This window comes from Podarcis tiliguerta (assembly GCF_965153285.1).
Source record: "Podarcis tiliguerta genome assembly, chromosome: 2".
In the NCBI taxonomy this organism is placed as follows: domain Eukaryota; kingdom Metazoa; phylum Chordata; class Lepidosauria; order Squamata; family Lacertidae; genus Podarcis; species Podarcis tiliguerta.
This window is the reverse complement of record NC_139535.1, coordinates 88,582,045-88,602,982: the sequence shown is the minus strand read 5'-3', so window position 1 is coordinate 88,602,982 and position 20,938 is coordinate 88,582,045.

Below are 20,938 nucleotides of genomic sequence, written 5' to 3'. Positions count from 1 at the left end.
GGTAGAAAAATGAGAGCATTGTGGATATACAGAGGGAGAAAAGAGCCTGGAGGTCTGAGGGAAAGATAGACAGAGGTCTTCCCTCCCTGACTCATACCCCTTCCAAATCAGTGGTCTAAACCACTGAGCCTCTTGGACTTGCCAATCAGAAGGTCAGTGGTTCAAATCCCTGTGATGGGGTGAGCTCCCGTTGCTCTGTCCTAGCTTCTGCCAACCTAGCAGTTCAAAAGCACACCAGTGCAAGTAGATAAATAGGTACAGCTGCGGCAGGAAGGTAAATGGTGTTTCCGTGTGCTCTGGCTTCCCTCACGGTGTTCTCTTGAGCCAGAAGTGGTTTAGTCTTGCTGGCCACATGACCCATTTGTCTGTGGACAAACACCAGCTTCCTTGATCTGAAAGCCAGATGAGCATCACAACCCCATAGTCGCCTTTGACTGGACTTAACCGTCCAGGTCCTTGCTGCTTGCTAGTTCTTACATCCACTAATGTGAGGGCTAGACACATGGTTGTGTTAAAAAAGAAAATAATTACTAGGATCATTCTTATGTTGCCACCTCCTGTTACATAACCAGGTTTGGTGCTGTGCAATTTGATAGCATCTGTGCAGATTGCTGCACGCTGCATTCTAATATTTGTTTTTCCAATACAGATGTGGTGGCCAGCCAGGCAAAGAGGAATCCCGCTGAATGAGTGAAAAGCTATCCACTGCTGAAAGTACCCATGCTGGGAGCCAGATGTCTCTAATTCTCGGAGCATGCCGCATATTCCAGAACATCACTGCTCCATAAAACATTATTAGATTCCATTTGTGTGTCTCGGAACTTCAAAGTTATTGCACTGAATAGAAGAGACTCTGTATGTCCCCAAAGGATTTGGTTTCCTAAGGATTTATCTAGCTACCTGAGGAGTGCCATTGTCTAGCTCATTTACTGTTTATCATCCTCACCGCTCAGCTATCACAGACTAAAGAAAACAGGCAGAAATTTGCAGGGGCCAAGTGGAAACCTGCTAAGAATTGCTAAGTTATTCAGGAATTCACGAAGCTGGTTGTTTCTTCAGTTTCCCTTCCATAGTCGCCCACCAAAGGGTGTTTTAGCCTTACAACAACTCTGTGAAGTAGGTTGGACATGCTATCCATGCATCTGTTCTGTAAGCACTTGCACTTGCTGAGTGTTTTTAAAAAGTGTTTTAAAGCCATCAAACAATATGACATTGGGCATCTGAGACATTTAAGCCGCAGAGGAACAGGCACTGGCTGTGCTACGTTGCAGCCTCCGTTCCGGTTCTGCCATTAGACTGAGCAGTCCCACCTCAAGTAGTAGATCTGGGGTCACCATCAAGAGGAAGCAGCTCCCAATTAGTAGATAGTGCAGGACCCTTTAAGAAGCTGCAAGAAGACGACATGCAAAAGTGGATCCTACCCTAGTGGCCCCTTCACCCAACCTCCTTCTCTCTCTGGCTGCTGCAAGATGCTCTGGGAGTACAGTAAATTTGCTGCTGCAAGCAGGAACTGTTCAGAAAGGCTGAAGGTCTGTGTGATCACTGAGCTGGTCAGCTCCAATGGCTACACACACCCTGTGCTACTCTGCAATGCAACTCCAGCCTTTGATTTTCGACTGTTAATGAGAAAGCCTCACTGTTTAGCACCCTGCTTCTTGGTCAACTTAATTCTTGTCTCTGTGAGGCAGGTGTGTGGAACCTTAGGCTCTCCAGGTGTTGTGAAGCTACAGTCCTCCATCATCCCTGGTCATTGGCTGAGCTTGCTGGGGTTGATGTAAGAGTCAGTGGAAATCCCGAGCAGCAGAAACTACAGTGGTACCTCGGGTTACAGACGCTTCAGGTTACAGACTCCACTAACCCAGAAATGGTACCTCGGATTAAGAACTTTGCTTCAGGATGAAAACAGAAATTGCGGCGCGGCGGTAGTGGGAGGCCCCATTAGCTAAAGTGGTACCTCAGGTTAAGAACAGTTTCAGGTTAAGAACGGACCTCCAGAACAAATTAAGTTCTTAACCAGAGGTACCACTGTACAGAGCAGTCATTCCCAAACTGTTCTGGGTCACCACCTCATAAATTCATCCCCGGTGCCCCTTACCCTATAAAAAGCATTGTTCAGAATAGCGGTTTCTGCAACCCACTAGGGAAGAGAACAGCACACAAAGAATTCGAAACAGTAACAATTAATTGCATGCTTGTTCAAAATCCAATTAAACCCATTTAGTTTAATTATTCCAACAAAATTGATGAACCTGATCCAGCTTTTCAAAGTCTGATAGCCATTTACACCTCCAGTGTCCTCCTGCTGCCCCCTTGCTTCCTAGCGCCCCCTAGGTAACCCCCACCCACCCAGTGGGCAGTACCGCCCACTTTGGGAACTGCTGCTATAGGGGAAAGACAAGATTCCAAACTCCTTCCCTTGCTTTAATGACCGAGCAGAAAACTCCATTTGGGAAATGTCTATGGAATAATAATAATAATAATAATAATAATAATAATAATAATTTTTTATTTATACCCCGCCCATCTGACTGGGCTTCCCCAGCCACTCTGGGTGCCTTCCAACAAAATTCTAAAATACAGTAATCCATCAAACATTAAAAGCTTCCCTAAACAGGGCTGTGTTCAGATGTCTTCTAAAAGTCTGGTAGTTGTTGTTCTCTTTGACATCTGGTGGGAGGGCATTCCACAGGGCGGGTGCCACTACCGAGAAGCCCTCTGCCTGGTTGCCTGAAACTTGGCTTCTCGCAGTGAGGGAACCGCCAGAAGGCCCTCGGAGCTGGACCTCAGTGTCTGGGCTGAATGATGGGGGTGGAGACGCTCCTTCAGATATACTGGGCCGAGGCCGTTTAGGGCTTTAAAGGTCAGCACCAACACTTTGAATTGTGCTCGGAAACGTACTGGGAGCCAATGTAGGTCTTTCAGGATCCTATGGAAGGCCTCTTACACCAATGGCGTTTCCCTCACTCCTCCCCGAGACAGCAAGATCCTCTTTGTAACTTTCCAACATGCAGTTGTCCAAGCACCAAAGAACTCGCCTGCGGAAGGAACCCTGAACCTTTCCACAGTTGCCTGAAATGTTTGTGGAAGATTTCCATCTGCAAAGTTTGATCAGGGAAAATGATGGTACAGACGGCCAACATGGTGCTGTTGAGAGTCCCAGCTCACATGTTCCCTGACCATTGGCTGTGCTGGCCCATGGGAACTTGGGTGTCCTAGAACCTCTGGATGGTGACAAGTTTCCCAACCCTGCTCTAAGAATTGCCCCCCCCCAAGGCAACTGCTTGGTGGGAGGCGATAGTCAGGGACCACCATCACTACCTATCCCCCTCCATCAGCAATAAGTGAAGAAATCCAGTGGGCAGCTCAAACAGGTTCTAGTGCTGGGTCATTCAGCTTGCAACGCCCTCACTCACCTCTCCATCAGCTGTGGCCCTCTGTCTCCTTTGTTTTCCTCTGTTCACCTTTCTCTCTCTACTATTCAGGTGTCCACAGGTCTGTGCTGAAAGGCATTTCCTTCTTCCTGTAAGTATCTCTCTCTCTCTCTCTCTCTCTGCCTCACTTGCTCACTCAGGAAATTAAAGATACCCCCCCTTTTTTGCTGCTGGTGGATTCCCTATTTAACATTCTCTGTATGCACCAGCCTTGATTCAAAACAGGATTAGACATTCTGTTGCTTTGATGTCAGTGGGGCTTTGCACTTGAGGCAAAGGGGTGGAGGGAAGGGGGGGGGACTCTGGTAATGAGCCTTGCAAATTCCACACATCCACTTCCATCGGTTGACAAAACAAAGGTCAGAAGCATTTATCAGAAACCCAGATAATAACTTTGGCCAATTTTTCTTCCAGGTGGATTACCTGCTGGACAGGGCAGGGGGAGGGCACAGAGACTGGAGACCGCCCAGCTTGACCTCTTGTTATGGTGCTTGGTCTTACCAAAAAAATGGGAAGCTTCTGGCAAGCAAAAAAAAAGGGGCGTACCATTTCTCTCTGCTCCCCCAAAACACAGGGCACTTTGAAAGGTTATCGGTCTGCATCTGTAAAGAGAGACAAGAAGCAATTAATCAAGTATCTAAAAGCAAGACTTGTTTGACAACCAGCAGATTTGAAACACAAGCCGCCACACAACGGGGAGTAAACACACACACACACACACACACACACACACGAGTGTCAAGTTCAATAGGCAAGGCTGAACTTCCAGATTCCTGTGGGGAACAAAGCACCAGAGGCTACTTGGCTGGGCTGATGGCTCAGAGCAACATATGATGGAGATATATTTATGTATCGCCCACTGGGTGAAGCTGAGCTCACAGAAGACAGCAAAGAGGGGTTATAAATACACCAGAAAGCAGAGGAGGCAGGTCTGTTAGGGCAAATGAATCATGGCCCCACCAAGCTGAGCCTGCCGTCAGCTGGTCCCCACCTGCCTCCTTTCTTACAACCAGACCACTGGAGGCACTGCCTGTCTGCGCTTAGCCTCAGTGCTGCCCTTATAGTAGAGAGGAGGATGCTATACGTCCAGGGGTCAGCAAACTTTTTCAGCAGGGGGCCTGTCCACTGTCCCTCAGATCTTGTGGGGGGCCAGACTATACTTTTTTGGGGGGGATGAACGAATTCCTATGCCCCACAAATAACCCAGAGATGCATTTTAAATAAAAGCACACATTCTACTACAGTGATACCTCGGGTTAAGAACTTAATTCATTCTGGAGGTCTGTTCTTAACCGGAAACTGTTCTTAACCTGAAGCACCCCTTTAGCTAATGGGGCCTCCTGCTGCCGCTGCACGATTTCTGTTCTCATGCTGAAGCAAAGTTCTTAACCTGAAGTAATATTTCTGGGTTAGCGGAGTCTGTAACCTGAAGTATATGTAACCCGAGGTATCACTGTAATGTAAAAACACCAGGCAGGCCCCATAGATAACCCAGAGATGCATTTTAAATAAAAGGACACATTCTACTCATGCAAAAACACGCTGATTCCCAGACTGTCTGTGGGCTGGATTTAGAAGGCAATTGGGCCGCATCTGGCCCCCGGGCCTTAGTTTGCCTACCCATGCTATAGGTTATAGGAAAATACATCAGAAGCTGGGCCAATCTAAGTAGGTATTGTCTACACTGACTGGCAGTAGCTCTCCAGGTTTTTAGGCAGGGAGTCTGAAAGATTGTACAGTATGGCCAATGGTCAGGGATGATTAGTCCAGAAACATCTGGAGGGTCACAGGTTGTCCAACCCTGGTGTAAGCTTTCCCCTCATGTCTGTCCTGAACATACAGTGGTACCTCGGGTTAAGTACTTAATTCGTTCTGGAGGTCCATTCTTAACCTGAAACTGTACTTAACCTGAAGCACCACTTTAGCTAATGGGGCCTCCTGCTGCCGCTGCACGATTTCTGTTCTCATCCTGAAGCAAAGTTCTTAACCTGAAGCACTATTTCTGGGTTAGCGGAGTCTGTAACCTGAAGCGTATGTAACCTGAAGCATATGTAACCTGAGGTACCACTGTAAAGTGCTCCATTTAGTTCAGATGGCCGAGGCTGCACTGGTCTTCTCTGAATCTGAAGCAGCTGACCACGGGTTCTAGCAGTGGATTTGAGAAGAGAAGTTCTTTATGTTGAATGGGGGTACCAGCTCCTGGGGGCCGAGCCCTATTGGGGCGCTCCTATATTTGGGCAGTAGGGGCTGGGCACCCCAATGTTAAAATAGTGTGGAGGCTGTGGAGGGGAAGGAGGGCCAAAGCAGCCACCTGCCAGTGGCGGAGCCAAGAGGAGACTAAGGAGGAGCCGGCGGCCATTAAAGCCGCATGGTCACAATGCTTGGCTCCGCCCCCAGCTCCTCCCAACATCCTGGCATCACACACACAACATTGCCCGCCCCCCCCATCGCCCTCACAAACTGGCAGCTCTTTGGACAGTGCAAGTTTTAGAATTAGAGAGAGGGAGAGAGATTGGCTGTGTACACACACTGTACATTTAAAGCACAAGACTTCCCACAATGAATCCTGGGAATTGTAGTTTGTTAAGCATGCTGGGAATTGTAGTTCTGTGAGAGGGAAGCTACAGTATGGTATGGTAAATGTATGGTATTTACACAGCCAGAGAATTCTATATAGTTCACATATTATCACACACTGGGAAAGGGATGTACCTTGAAATGCTGCCGCCTTTAAATGTGTTGCTCCAGACAGCCACCTAGGGTCATTCAGCAGTAAGGTCATCCTTTGTAGACTATATGCATTTAATAACAACCGCATTGCTGCAACTCTTCATTTTCCAAAAGTGTCCTGCAGCCACACAGCTCAAATCTTAGATGTTACAGGTAGGGCCTCTGAGAGGGATTTTATCAGAGTTTATTACAAAGTTTATTTGGGGCCCCTTCCCTTCTCCATCAATCATTCTGTTTTTATCCACTCTAGTTTTATGCCATGTAAGGTCAAGAGAGGGTTGGAGTGGAGTGCTTTGTTAATTGTCTGCATTTAAGGCCTTATGCTTTTATACTCCCTCCATGATAAATATAAATAAAATAAAAGAGGATCAGAGATAAGAAAGCAAATTTGATTACAACATTTCTGTTTATGCTTGACTTAAAAAATGTTCTCCAGGTTTCACCATTCTTTCTGCCAGTTTCAGCTTTATTTGTAAGCAATATTATAAATAAAAGTAAAAATTGCATCATATAGTTGTGCTTGCTTGATCAAAACAACAATGCAGCAAGAGCTCCCCTGTAAACTTTGCAGCTGGTTTGTTGCAAGTTGGCCAACATAAGCTGAGTTGTAAAGGTAAAGGGACCCCTGACCATTAGGTCCAGTCACGGATGACTCTGGGGTTGCGCGCTCATCTCACTCTATAGGCCGAGGACGCCAGCATTTGTCCGCAGACAGCTTCCGGGTCATATGGCCAGCATGACTAAGCCGCTTCTGGCGAATCAGAGCAGTGCACGGAACGTCGTTTACCTTCCCGTCGGAGCAGTACCTATCTATCTACTTGCACTTTGACGTGCTTTGGAACTGCTAGGTGAGCAAGAGCAGGGACCGAGCAATGGCAGCTCACCCCGTCGCGGGGATTCGAACCACCGACTTTCTGATTGGCAAGCCCTAGGCTCTGTGGTTTAACCCGCAGCACCACCCGCATCCTTAAGCTGAGTTGTGCTCAGCTGTAAAATGACTTTACAATTCCCTGTTCGTTATATCTGAGTGACATTGTTTTCTCGAGTTAACCACTAATTCCAAATTAACAACCGCTCTTGTGAGAAAAAGCCCAAATTAAAACACACAGAGATGAACTCACCCAGTCTTCTCTTCATAGCATTAATAAAGCAGAGCACCGTGAAATATATTGGGTTGGCTCAGTGGGTTTTTTGTGATGTTCATGGTAGTAATGGTGGCAATGAGCTGCTTTGGCCTCCTCTGCTTGGAGGAGGGCTGCTGTCAGAGCTGAAACCCGCTGCCCTTCACTGGCAGATGGCAGAGGGGCAAACCCATTTTTTTTTACACAGCAGATCTGCAAACTCAGGTGTACACCACAGCAAGCACTCTATATCACAAAAAGTGGGAATTCCCTTGAGTTGTGTGGTTGACCTGAGCAGAAGGAGAACCCAAGGAGACCCAGAGCCATCTGGGTACCACCCCTCGGAAGAGTATTGGCCCAGGCAAGTCTCACCTCTGGTCTAAAAAAACACATGCTCACAGTCATTATCTAAAGTAATGGCTTCCTCATTTGGCCATCAGTTCTGATTAAGGGAGCTGGCTCTTCTTTGCAATGTGAACTGTCACAGACACTTTGCGATGGTGTCAGACCAAGTCAGTGGCAGGCAGCTATTGAGAAACAAAATTACTTTCCCCAACAACTCCTGGGAAGCGAGGCAGTGGGGGGGTGTCCCTGCAGGCTGTGTTATTAACTCACCATGTGCAGAGTCTGGTAATGTCTGAAATTATACAAACCTGCTTGTTTTTGCAGATGAGGGATTCTCCCTGTTCATGTTTCTCCAGCGACTGCTTGGAAGCTGTTTCAGGAAGGGACAGTGGCGTAGCGTGGGGGGTGCAGGGGGGGGCCGGCCGCACCGGGCGCAATATCTGGGGGTTAGGGTTAGGGGGCGCAAATCCACGGGCTAGGGGGCGCAAATTACTTGCCTTGCCCCGGGTGCTGACAACCCACGCTACGCCACTGGGAAGGGAAGCAGTCACAGTGCTACATACGAATTGGCCAACCTGGTGTCCTCTAGAACAGAGCTTCCCAAACTGTGTCATGACACATTAGTAGTGTGTCGGCTGCAGAGTGTGTCTTGCAAACGCTCCCCGTGCTCCTCCCAGAGCTGGAAAGGGAGGAAGGAAGCGGGCAGCCTGCCGGTTTGCTAGTAAAACTGAATGCCTCTATCGCGATACGCAGTGGCGGAGGAAAGGGGTGGGGGTGGTCTGCCCCAGGTGCCATTTCTGAGGGGGTGACAAGAAGGCACCCTGCGGGAGGCTTGCCCCACCAACCCAGGCGCAGTGGCACAAGCTACCGCCATTGCGTAGCTGCGTATGGAGGATCCCTCTGCCGCCGCTGCAGTCATGAGCAGAAGATCCCACTGCTGTCCATACGGCACACGAGCAGCGCCATCGGCAAACCGCCCAGCGGCACATGCACAAAACCACTACATATGTTGCATGTGCATGTGATGTATGTACAGTGCGCACACATGCACTGCTGGGCGGTTTGCCCCGCCATCCAACATCCCGCACTGGGTGCTGGTTAGCCTTCCTTCCCCCCTGGCAATACGATGTATGTCTAAAAAGTGTGTCACCAACATGGAAAGTTTGGAAAGTTCTGCTCTAGAGGTTTTGCACTGCAACTCCCATCAGTAACAGTGGTGCTAGCTAGGGCAGATGGGAGTTATAGTATATTATCTGGAGGGCACCGAGTTGATAATAATGCATGTATGCTGGGTATGGGATAGAACCATGATGGATTCCAGAGTTAACTACATGTCTGTGATTTACAGAAATCTAGTTAAGGTTGCAAACCTATGCACAGTTGCTAAGAAATGTATCCCACTGAATTCAATGGGACTTTCTGAATAAACATGTGAAAGATCACATTCCATGCATCACTTACAAAAACAGAGCCAAAATGGTAAAAAGATGGGGATGCAGTAAAGACTGGGATGCAAAAACATCTGAAGCCATAGCTGGAAGGAAAACTTTGGACTTTTCCGGGCTGGTGGAGACCCCACCCCATGAAAGCTTTCCCCCGTAAAGGAACCAGGATAGTGTAGTCATCAGAGTGTCAGACTTGAACCTGAGAGACCAGGGTTCAAATTCCCACTTGGCCTTGAAGCTCACTGTGTGGCCTTGAGGGCTAGTCACTGCCTCTCAGCCTAACCAACCTTATGGGGCTGTGGTGGGCATTAAATGAGGAGTGGGAGAGAGCCATGTTTGCCACCTTGAGCTCTCATTGGCGATGAAAAGGTGGAAAATAAATATAAATTATGGATGTAAAAATAATATATATATATTTAAAATCAAGTAATTCCCCCACCTTGCTCTGGTAACTCTGCTGCTGGAATGAATCCATTTCCTTGAGAGAGTATATGCAGACTTGATTAGGTCCTGAAATGAGCAGTATCCATCTTCCTGAGGGAAAGCAGATTGCCTCCTACGCCTCAGACACATGTGAATCCAATTTCGAGGACTTTTGATTAGCTGAGCAGTCTTCTTTATCTGCCAGTCAGGACCTGAATTATAGGCAAGTGTTAATTAAGCAGGGGTTATCTTATTTTCCTTGGCTCTTTTATTCTTGGTTTGAGACAAATAGAAATGGGTCAGAGACCAACGTCCTCCTGAAAAAACACATACACCACTGCAAGTCAGGCCTGTCAGAGCTGTATGTGCTGGATAGACTCCTCCTAGGGCCTGTCCTAGGAGACTGTTCATGCAGCAAGAAATGCACCTTTGTTTCTTAATCGTTACACACAGCCTTGGCTCGAGGTGGTGCTGTAGTTGTGGAGGTACAGTGGTACCTCTGGTTAAGAACTTAATTCGTTCTGGAGGTCCGTTCTTAACCTGAAACCATTCTTAATCTGAGGTACCACTTTAGCTAATGGGGCCTCCCGCTGCTGCCACGCCACCAATGGACAATTTCTGTTCTCATCCTGAGGTAAAGTTCTTAAGCCGAGGTACTACTTCCGGGTTAGCGGAGTCTGTAACCTGAAATGTTTGCAACCCGAAGCGTTTGTAACCTGAGGTACCACTGTAATTGCATTTTCCCAGCACTCCTGATCTACTGATGACACCTTGCTTCAAAACTCCCAATAATACCAGCATCAGGACTCCTCCTTGTGCTGGGTCAATAGGGCGCTCTGATTCAGAGCCGTGCCTCAGAAGGCAAATAGTCATTGGCTGTGTACTTGGGGGAGGGCATGTATGCAAGCAATATGGGGGTGTTAGTACTGCTTGGTGATTGGTGCTTTCTCTGTGTCTCTTTTTGAGCAGTTGCATGGTGATTGCAGTTAGTGGGGGAATTGAATCACGCATGTGGGAATTCTGCTTGTACAGAAAGCAGATGGAAGTGTTTTTTCCCTGTTCCCTGCTAGAGCAGCTATCCTGTTCAAATGGAAATTGTTTCATTAAAAGAACAGGAGATTCTCTTCTTATCTACCCCAAGGAGCAAGAGGCTTCATTAAAGGGAAGGTTGTAATCTTATATACCCCCTTACCTGGGAATATGTCTTACTGACTTGCGTTAGCTCACAGTGAAATCTCTTCTTTTCAGCCACCCTGAGTGTGGAGTTTGCAGCAATTGATGCTGTGTAAAAGTATATCTTCTTCTTCTTCTTCTTCTTCTTCTTCTTCTTCTTCTTCTTCTTCTTCTTCTTCTTCTTATCAAAATACTTGTGCAGCAAACTGATAGAGAGGCATCACAGGGAATGAAAGAAGTTAAACAGAATTAAGAACAGGAATAGTTTTTGCAGCAAAGTTCCAAGGTTTCTTTTCCCAGAAGTAAGATTTAATTACCTGTTTGTCTATTTAATTGTAAAAAATGATGTCTGTGATGATGCATCAAGAACTTAACTCACATGGCTAGATTTGTTTGCCTTCTAATCCACTTGTGTGACATCATGTACACTAGAGTTCCGTACGTGTCCCTGTAGATGATGAAAATAGTTTTCCTAGAGCTCCTAGATTTCCTTCCCATTGGATCAAGGAGCCAAGGCATGAGTTCTCCTTGACTTATTCCTGGGTAGATTACATAGTGAGGGGTCTCGCCCACCCACTCCCATTTTCAGGGGCATTATTGCTTTCACCAGTTTGACAGTACATCAGTACTACTGTATGGCCCCATTGAAATTCAAGCTTCCTCCATCCCTCCCTACCTGCCATGCTTTAATTCTACTCCAAGACACATTGCCTATATATACCTGTATTGATATTAAAAAACAAAATGTAAACTTTTTTGTTGTTCAGCATTATCTACTGGTGTGATGTTCATGCCTTTTCTGTTTGCATAGTGAAAGGAGACCCCCCCAAAAAATTGAGCCACTTTTCAGGTACTCACACTTGGACACATTTGCAAATCTTTGCATGGGGCCAACACCTAGGTTGCTTCTTAATGAGCTCCTAAGGATGCATTAGCTTAGCTTATCTCAACTCACAAATAAGATGTAACAGGGCTACCCATGCAAAGATATCCTTTTACACTGAGACAATCTAGAAAATTAATCCCCTCCAAGTTCTCATTATCAGAGCCAAACGTCTGGTTAATTAACTCTAATAGCGCATTCAAACCGGACTCAGATAATTACCTCTTGTCTCTTGACAGCCATCATTCCAACAGCATAAGCCTGGCGTGGAGAATGATGAAAGCTGACTTGGCACCTTTTGGCTAATTTGTCTCCAGTTGATCATTTGAGGCTTTCCCCTTTATCCTTCTCATCCCCCACAGTTCATTACAGCAAGCCAAAGGCCAAGAGAATTGCCTCCCATGTCTTTGTTTTCCCATGCTCAGAGCAGACAAAACAATAAGGAACCAGGGAAGTAGCTGTCTTAATTACAAGTTCATGGGGAGATGGGGTGGTTCTAATAAATTAGTTGCTATCGTCGTATCTTCTTTTTAATACGAAACACACACACAATTCATATACATTGCACACTACTCTAACATATATAGGCATCAAAACCCATAGTTAACAATCATACTTTGAATACGTGACAGTCTTGAAATATTAAATATGTGCTGCAGGGATATCTCTATGTTTTCTGTTTCAGTGTGTACAATAGTTTTCAGCCTTATATCCCAACAAATTCCATCCTCTGTCTTTTTCTCTGCTGAATGCCTCAGCTTTTCCAGTTCAGTGACCTGCCAAACTTTAAGCAACTTCAAATCCAGGATAATAACTACCTTCTAATGCCTGGTTTGGCCCGTTTTTAGTTGCTACCAAAAAACTGATCAAGCACACACTTCCTTTTGCAGTGACGCCTTGCCAAGTCCCTTCAGAATAACCTTTGCGTATGTTTTTTTCTGCTTTGTTTTACAAATCCCTTTTAAATCCCAGCAGCCTGGTACCTTCAGGTGGTCCCACTCAAAATGGCAATAATCTGCATCTCTCCTGGCACACTTTAAGCAGTGAAAAGGTACCAGTGGGAGCCACAACACAATGCTGCAGAATGGAGAGCTCCTGTTCCTTGTGCCAGCCCAACCTTTTTTCAGAATACTCCACTGCATCCCCAACCCAGCTGGCAGACACTCAGCATTATGTGGGTACAGTGCATGCTCAGGTCTCATTGAGCTGTTGTGGTTGTAGTTTTTTTGGATGGTTATCCCCTTAAGTCCCTCCTCCCTGACTTTGCTCTATTTCTGCAAAACCTGGGGTTCCCACAAGCTTGTCTCCCCCTTGTTTCCCAGTAACGCCATTTTGGCTGCATGGCCATCATCATCAAGCTTCTGAGTTCACAGTTAGTATACAACAATGTTTCCCAACCATGGGTTTCCAGCTGTTTTTGGACTACAACTCCCACCATCCCTAGCTAGCAAGACCAGTGGTCAGGGATGATGGGAACTGTAGTCTGAAAACAGTTGGAGACTGAAGGTTGGGAAATACTGGTATATAAAACCATGGGGTAAAAGTGATGAAGCTTTGGAACAGGCATCCCCCAACTGTTTTGGGACTACAATTCCCATCATCCCTGACCACTGGTCCTGTTAGCTAGGATGATGGGAGTTGTAGTCCCAAAACAGCTGGAGGACCAAGTCTGGGGATGCCTGCTTTGGAAGATGCATTATCCCTTAACATGTTAAGTCAATACTTGAAGCATTCTCTTGAATGGTGCACCAGTCGCCACTGGTCAGATATGGGGAACCTGTAGCCTTCCCAATGTTGTTAGACTCCAACTCCCATCAATCCCTAGTCAGCATGGTCGATGGTTAAGGGTAATGGGAAGGCCACAAGTTCCCCCACCCCTGTCCAATTTGATCGGTACCGAGTGCAAAACAGGCTTCCTTCCTCTGGAGTAGTAACTTCTGCCTGTTCATGTGGAAGACAGCCCTGACTCACATAGAATTATAGAGATGGACGGGACCCTGAGTATCACCTGGTCCAACCCTTTGCAATGCAGGAATATGCAGCTGTCCCATATGGGCAGAATTTATTCCATATTTTCTCTGCAAATCTTTGCCTTTCTCTCCTTGCCTTTGAGGTCCTTCATTTTACTTGCTTTCTCCGCCATGGATAAAGTCATCACACTGTCAAGGTGGTAGCACTTTGCTTGATGGCTAATTATTGCATTATTATTATTTCAGTTGCAGAGAGTTTTCATCACAGTTAACAATTCAATTCTCTTTTTATAATTAAGTGGCAGGATTTGTTTCCACCGGTTCCACCAGTTTCCTTAACAGTGCCACACTAGAAATGATTTCATTCCAGCACTTAAACTTTCATAAAAAGGTAAAGGGACCCCTGACCATTAGGTCCAGTCGTGACCGACTCTGGGGTTGCGGCACTCATCTTGCTTTATTGGCCGAGGGAGCTGGCGTACAGCTTCTGGGTCATGTGGCCAGCATGACTAAGCCGCTTCTGGCGAACCAGAGCAGCACACAGAAATGCCGTTTACCTTCCCGCTGGAGTGGTACCTATTTATCTACTTGCACTTTGACGTGCTTTCAAACTGCTAGGTTGGCAGGAGCTGGGACCAAGCAATGGGAGCTCACCTTGTCGCGGGGATTCGAACTGCCGACCTTCTGATTGGCAAGTCCTAGGCTCTGTGGTTTAACCCACAGCATCACCCGCGTCCCAAAACTTTCATAAGACCGGACAAATTGAAGCTCATAGTCAAATGGGCATAATGGAAGACGATGGCTCCATCGTCACAATAGGAAGGCAGCTGTTGAGTCAGAGTCCCTTGACTGTGCAAGGTCCAGGGCCAGTCAATAAGCTCAGAGTGTCTGATTTGAGGAGGAACCACCTTTCCCAAAGGACAGCCACTGATTCCAGGGAGATTCCCTTATCCACAATAGAAATGGAGCATCATTTGAGCTGGGGATCCATGAAGAAGGACCGGGAACCTGCCTGAGATGCCTTTATTCCCACTCCTTCATAACATGCAGCAGCAGGATCTAATGTCTGTCCTTTCAAAAAGAGAGTGCCTCTGAGCATATGCAGAGTATTATCTCATCAGTATTGATTCCCCACAGTCAACCCCCAGTTGCTTGGGACAAGAGGGTACCTGAGAAAATGATTTCTCAGCACTGTGTCCAATTTCCTTCCAAATTAAATGCTACAAATTATCCACATTTTGGGTGGTGGGTTCTATGGCGTATTCTGGCCCCAATATGTGACTTGCAAAATTTCTGTTTTTCTTCCATGCTGCGGTTGCGTTGCACAGATGAATAACAACTTCAGGAATGTAAAGGCAAATGAGAGGTTTGGCTCAGCAATGAAGCTGAACTGCAAAGGCCAATTTTATTTTTATTTTTTCCTCCTCGGAAAAGCTGGTGTCTGTTTCTAAAAATCATCCTTTTCCTCCTCCAGGGTAAAGTGAGTAAGACTTTGTAGCTGAGCCAGGACAACTGAAATGCTGTTTGAAAACCATAACTTCTAGATTAATAAATGACACTTTTCCTTGGTTTGCTTCGGAATGATCTTTGTGTGAGCTGAGTGCCAGGTGGGCGTATATTGTATGCTGTCCTGGACTACATCTTTCCCTTGGATCAGCATCGCATCGGTTTCCCTGGCATACCACTGGTAGATCTAGTAGACCAGTGTGATTAGACAGAGTGAGCCAACTTTAATTCACCACTGGAATCTTTGCCATTGCCTTAGAAGGATAAGAATTATTTACATATTTCTAGCTGTAGTATTTGTCTCGTCTTATCATGCACAGTTATCTAAAAACTGTGTTATTGTTGTTCGCATTTATAGCTTCCTTTGCGTTCAGGGAGCTCAAGACAGTGGACTTGGTTTCCATTTTTATCACCATTACAGCCCTGGATGAGAGATGTTGACTAGCCTGAAGTCACAGCTCAGTGGAGGTTTGATCCTTAGGCCTCCCTAGTCCTAGTCTGGCACTCTGACCGTGACACCACACTGGCCCAATTAATTTTAAACTAGTTTGGAGCACTGTGGTTCTGAGAAATGGCTCAGTAACTGGACTTTGATTTGGGAAACAGCTTTTCTTTTTTTAATGCTTTTTATTAGTTTTCTTATATTTTACAAATTGTTCCATTTGTTACTAACAAATAACAGACACACACACAAAAAATTTTAAAACTGGAAAATAATGAAAAAGGAAGAACATACATACATCCATAAATCTAAAAGTTCTTAAAAGAAAACTTATGCCACCATATTTTTAATTTCCAATTACTTAGCTTTCCCGACAGACTTTCATCTTCCTCAATGCAGGTCTGTCTTATCTTTTTGTTTCTTTGGTCATTTTCCAATTTTCTCTGTTATCTATATGCTATACTTGTAATCTGTCTTGTAATTTGCAAAATTTAATAAAGCATGTCCAGGTTTTGACTTGAGAACAATGTTTTTTTTAAATATTCTTTGTAAGTTTCCTACTCCTTTTTGAACTTTTGGTTTGGCTGTCTCCTACTTGTCTCTATCGTTTTTGCCATTTCTAGATATTCCAATAATTTATCCTACCATTCCTCTTTTGCTGGCACTGATTCTCCTTTCCATTTTTTGGGCAATCAGTATTCTCGCTGCTGTTGTAGCATACAACAGGAAATGGCTTTTCAACTGATTGCTGAGGAAAATCTGAGAGGAGCTGGGATGCATCTGGAGTGGCATAAATCATCTCTCAAGGGTTGGGGGAGAAAGTGCTTATGTTTGTTCAAATAGGGAAGGGGAAGAACTAGGCACTGAAAGTGCAGTGGCACAGGATGGCAATTCGAACACGCCAAAGCCCCTAGAGAAAAGCTCACATGCCAAGGACATTTGGAGAGAGAGAGAGAGAGAGAGAGAGAGAGAGAGAGAGAGAGAGAGACTGTGTATACGTATTTATATGCAACTGCTAGAGGCTTCGGAGCCAAGCTGGGGCACTTAGTTTTAAAGGAGAGCATCAATGAATTTGGCCCAATGGAAACTTGGTGGGATGGAGACAACCAGTGGGACACATTTATCTTTGGATGCAAACTCTGTAAGTAGGACAGAGGAGGACATGCTGTTGATTTGACATTGTAGTGTTGGACCTGGCTCAGAAAAGGGCAAACAAAATTATCAAGAGGCTGGAGCAACTCTGCTGCGAGGGAAGCTCACAGCATAGCCGCTTTTTAGTTTAGAGAAAAAGCGAATAAGAGGAAACATGACAGAGGTGTAAAAAAACTATGCATGCTGTGTAAAAAACGGACTGAGAGATGTTTTTATCCTTTCCCTCTCATAATAGGAGAGTACAAGGTCATCCAGTGAAGATGAATGGTGAAAGGTTCCGGACAGACAAATACCTGTTGATTCATAACAATCTGCAGTTAACCTTGATTTCAGGCCCACCAGATGGCCTCCAACTTGAATAGCTTAAAAAGGTGTTTAGATAAATTCACGGAGGAAAGGACTATCAGCGACTACCCAGTTTTTCTATATTCTACCATATTAGCCAAGATTCTATATTCTGGCTATATTCTGCCTTCCCTGTCGGAGGCTGTATGCTTCTGATTTACATGGGTGTAGCCAAGGGGGCAGCTGCCCCCACCCCAATCAAGTAAGACAACAGAAATACTTAACTAACTGACCAATCATGTTGGTTCTGCCACTCCAACAGAAGTCCTGCCCCCCTAACCAAGTCCTGCTCCCCCCTAACAATAATCCTGGCTTTGCCCATGCTTCTGAATACCAGTTGCTGCAAATTGCGGACATGAGGAGTGCTGGCATGCTCAGTTTTTGCTTGTTTGCTTCCCATGGGTTGGCCACTGTGAGAGCAGGATGCTAAATTTGGTGGGGTTTTGGCCTACACTAGCATGGGTCTTCTGATGCTCCTCTAGACAGCCCCCTGCTCTCCTATGGATCACACTGTGTGGCTAAAGTACACATTATGCTAGATGGGAGTTGCTGCAAATTCTCCCCCTCTTTTTAAAATTTCAAATTGCCCTTCCCCTCCAGCCAGGACGGTTGTGCTTAACCCTTCCCCCTCTCATGCCCCACATGAAAATTGCTCCCATAAAGCTGTCTCCTATCTTACAGATGTCTCCTTTTGCCTGGGCAACATGGAAATTCCATGAGGGAGAGAGGGACATATATAATACAAACCCTTGGACAGCAAAAATAAAAAGGGTCAACTTTAAAGACCAACGCGTTTATTTATTTTAATTCATTCGTTTGTTTTCTTGCCTGCCCTTCCTCTCACAGGAGCCCTGGGCAGCTAGCAATAAAACAGGAAAGCAATTTATAAACAGGTAAAACTATGTCTTTATTTTAAAATGCATTCATTACTATGTGTTTGTGTTTGTACACGTGGGCATGGTGCTATGCAGGGAGGCAATGCTTTGCAAGATGGTGTCAAATGTATAATGAAGCAGAGAGACCATACAGCAGCTGATCAGCTAATACAAACAAGATGTGACGTCAGGGAGCTTACTTTGCATAACTCTGCATACACACACACACACACACACACACACAAATGTCCAGTAGCACCTTAAAAGGTAAAGGTAAAGGTACCCCTGCCCGTACGGGCCAGTCTTGACAGACTCTAGGGTTGTGCGCCCATCTCACTCAAAGAGGCCAAGGGCCAGCGCTGTCCGCAGACACTTCCGGGTCACGTGGCCAGCGTGACATCGCTGCTCTGGCGAGCCAGAGCTGCACACGGAAACGCCGTTTACCTTCCCGCTAGTCAGCGGTCCCTATTTATCTGCTTGCACCCGGGAGTGCTTTCGAACTGCTAGGTTGGCAGGCGCTGGGACCGAACAGCGGGAGCGCACCCTGCCGCGGGGATTCGAACCGCCGACCTTTCGATCAGCAAGCCCTAGGCACTGAGGCTTTAACCCACAGCGCCACCCGCGTCACCAGTAGCACCTTAGAGACCAACTAAGTTTGTTTTTGGTATAAGCTTTCATGTGCAGACTATTTTTTAAATAAATTTTGACTGTGTCAGACCAACACGGCTACCTACCTGAATCTGCATGTGAGATCATTACTGTTTGCTCTGTATCGTTAACCAAGCTAAGGCACAAATAAGGCTCGATGAAATTGTGTCAGATCTCCGGTTCAGCAGCCTGACAAAACAATTGTAGTGCAGACTCTGGTCTGTAGTTCAGAAGGTCCTCAAGGACAAGGTTGTGTGCTGTATCCTATAATCTCAGCTCTTCCTATGAAAAAATTCCCGCTGTTACCTGCTCTGTCTCAGACACTGTGTGGCTGCTGTGGCAGGTGATGTCTTCCTTTTGTTCAGGTAGTAAGGAGCTGCGTCAGACAGGTGGCGTCACCTTATAACGTCAAGAACAGATGCTGCGCTGTTGGCAACAAGAATCGTCTTGGGATTGGACAGCCAGAGTATGAGTCAGAGGCTGAAGGTAAATGTGCAGAGAAAGCCAGCACATCTGCAATTCCCAATGAGTGATTTATCCGCTGTCCTGACACCAGCAGGCGTGTTCTTTGTTACCTGATTGATGCACTTAGGGCCATGTCTGTTTTCGAATGTGCGTGTAGCAGGAGAAAAATATCCACTGCAATCCAGAAAATTAAATGATCGATTTGACCAGTATTTTCCTCAGTCCTCTCTTGTTAAACAATAAGAAAGTGATTAATTGAGACGTTAAATGAAACATGGCCTCTCCCTGCAAGGAGCTCTTATCATCGAAACCTTGCCAGCAAGTGAATTTAGCAAACCAAACACATCCTTTGCAACTGTCCCCTCTGCAGAAGGTGTTGCAGAGGTATTCCTACAGGAATACTTTTATTCAGATGAGGATGATAAAATATATAGTGACGTCTAGGCACACCAGCAATGGAGAACCTGTGGCTCTCCATATATCGTTGGACTCCCAACTCCCATCAACCAGCATTGTCAGCTGAGATGATGGGAGTTGTAGTCAACAATATCTAGAAAGCCACAGATTCTTCTGCAAAACACCACAGTAATTAGAATACAGTGGTACCTCGGGTTAAGAACTTAATTCGTTCTGGAGGTCTGTTCTTAACCTGAAACTGTTCTTAACCTGAGGTACCACTTTAGCTAATGGGGCCTCCTGCTGCTGCCACCACCGCATGATTTCTATTCTCATCCTGAGGTAAAGTTCTTAACCCGAGGTACTATTTCTGGGTTAGCGGAGTCTGTAACCTGAAGCGTCTGTAACCCGAGGTAAAAGAAGAAGAAGATTAAGTTTTTGCTGTGAGGGGTTTATAATCTAAAACTCTTAAGTGAAGGAGGCAGTAAAGGGGTGAGAAGAGAAAGGCAAGGTATAAAAGGGGTGGATGTGAGAAGATGAATTATGCAGTTCAGGGCCCTTGTATTTGATTTATGTTGGGTGAGTGAAGTGAGAGGGGTCTAACAAACAAAGGCTGCTGTGGGGAACCTCTGCCCCTCCAGACATTGCTGAACAATAACTCCCATCAGCCCCAGCAAGCATGGCCAATGGCAAAGGATGATGGGATTGGTAGTTCAGCAACACCTGGCAAAGGTTCCCTATACCTAAGCTAAAGGCTTCACAGAAAAAGTGGGTTTTGAGGAAGAAATGGAAGAAATGAGAGTCATTGCACAGGCTACTTTAAAAAAATAAATGTGGTTGTCTTTATAAATTTTCATACATATTATGACATTATAATGTCATACTGAGCCAATGTCAATGCCCCTTGGCTCCAGGTGGGCATGCCAAGTATCAGAGAATGTGGTCAGGGAGCCAATTAAGGGAGCAAGAAAGCCCTGAGCACCTGAGAGCTAGAGAGCTCCAAGAGGGAAGATGGCAAGCACAGTTATAAATCAGAAGATCTGCATCCAGTGAGGTGGCAAAGGAAGAGGCAGTGGCCTTAGAACAGTATGATAAATTATACAGGATGACATCCCTGTGAAATGAGATGCACTTATCTACCTCCATGCCAGATGACTGCAAACTGCCCAGTGTAAACCATTCTAGAAAATGGAGGAAATTCATGGGGCTGCCGGTCCTTGTCCCAGGCTGCATCATTAAGGAAAGGATTCTAAAATAGGTGGACAAAATTTGCCATGCTGAAAAGCAGACAGTTCAGCAACAGCAGATGGAATAGATTCCTCAGTAGCCTGTCAAAATTCATGAAAGCATCAACCAACATGGTGTATCTGGTGTTTTTGCATTTTGACAAAAGCTTTTCTCAAAGCTTTTTGAGAAAAATGTGCAAAATGTGTGGGGGTTTTTTGTTTTTTTTAAGGGAAGCATTTGCCTGAGCCAGAGAGCCATGGATGCTACTCCTAGAATCTAGAAAGGGTTTGCATAAAACCCTGCCTTACTGAGCAGGATCTAACCCCCATTTAGCAGCTGATGAATGGGGGTTAAATCCTGC